This window comes from Seriola lalandi, unplaced genomic scaffold, assembly GCF_002814215.2.
Source record: "Seriola lalandi dorsalis isolate HSWRI2012SDOR001 ecotype SW California unplaced genomic scaffold, Sedor1 jcf7180001999355, whole genome shotgun sequence".
Classification (NCBI taxonomy): domain Eukaryota; kingdom Metazoa; phylum Chordata; class Actinopteri; order Carangiformes; family Carangidae; genus Seriola; species Seriola lalandi.
The window spans coordinates 1-404 of record NW_019470018.1 but is presented as its reverse complement, the minus strand read 5'-3'; the positions used below and the strand labels follow the sequence as shown (position 1 = coordinate 404).

Below are 404 nucleotides of genomic sequence, written 5' to 3'. Positions count from 1 at the left end.
TAAATGGGAACACCAAAGAGCTAAATATCATGCATCAACTGGAGATTTGTCATCAATACAGAGTTGAAAAGTCCCTTCAGAGACCAACAAAAATTGCCACAGCTGACTGTATTTCAAGTCATCCAGGCGGGGTATTGGGTTAAGTTTTCAACTAGCAATAATCACGTCTCAGCAGAACTTCACAGACTATGAAATTGCCCCTGCGAAAGGGTAAAGAGAGCAACTACCAGTTTACAAATGGAGCTGGTGCAACACTCACAACACACGTGGTGCACTTCTCATCCCTAGCATTTTTTGTTTAGGCAAACCCCGCCTCTTCCGGGCAACAGCAGTCATGGGCGTATTAGTTCAATGCAGAATACAACTTCCACTTACTTGGGTTTTAAGCGATGACCCAGAGCTGC

General features: G+C 44.3%; 1 non-coding gene across 1 annotated transcript; it reads right to left on the bottom strand.

The window, feature by feature from the left end:
• Positions 1-71: 71 nt before the first annotated feature.
• Positions 72-212, bottom strand: LOC111661930 (U4 spliceosomal RNA). The gene has a single exon (XR_002761262.1). It is a non-coding gene; the product is annotated as a U4 spliceosomal RNA (small nuclear RNA).
• Between the last annotated feature and the right edge of the window lie 192 nt (positions 213-404).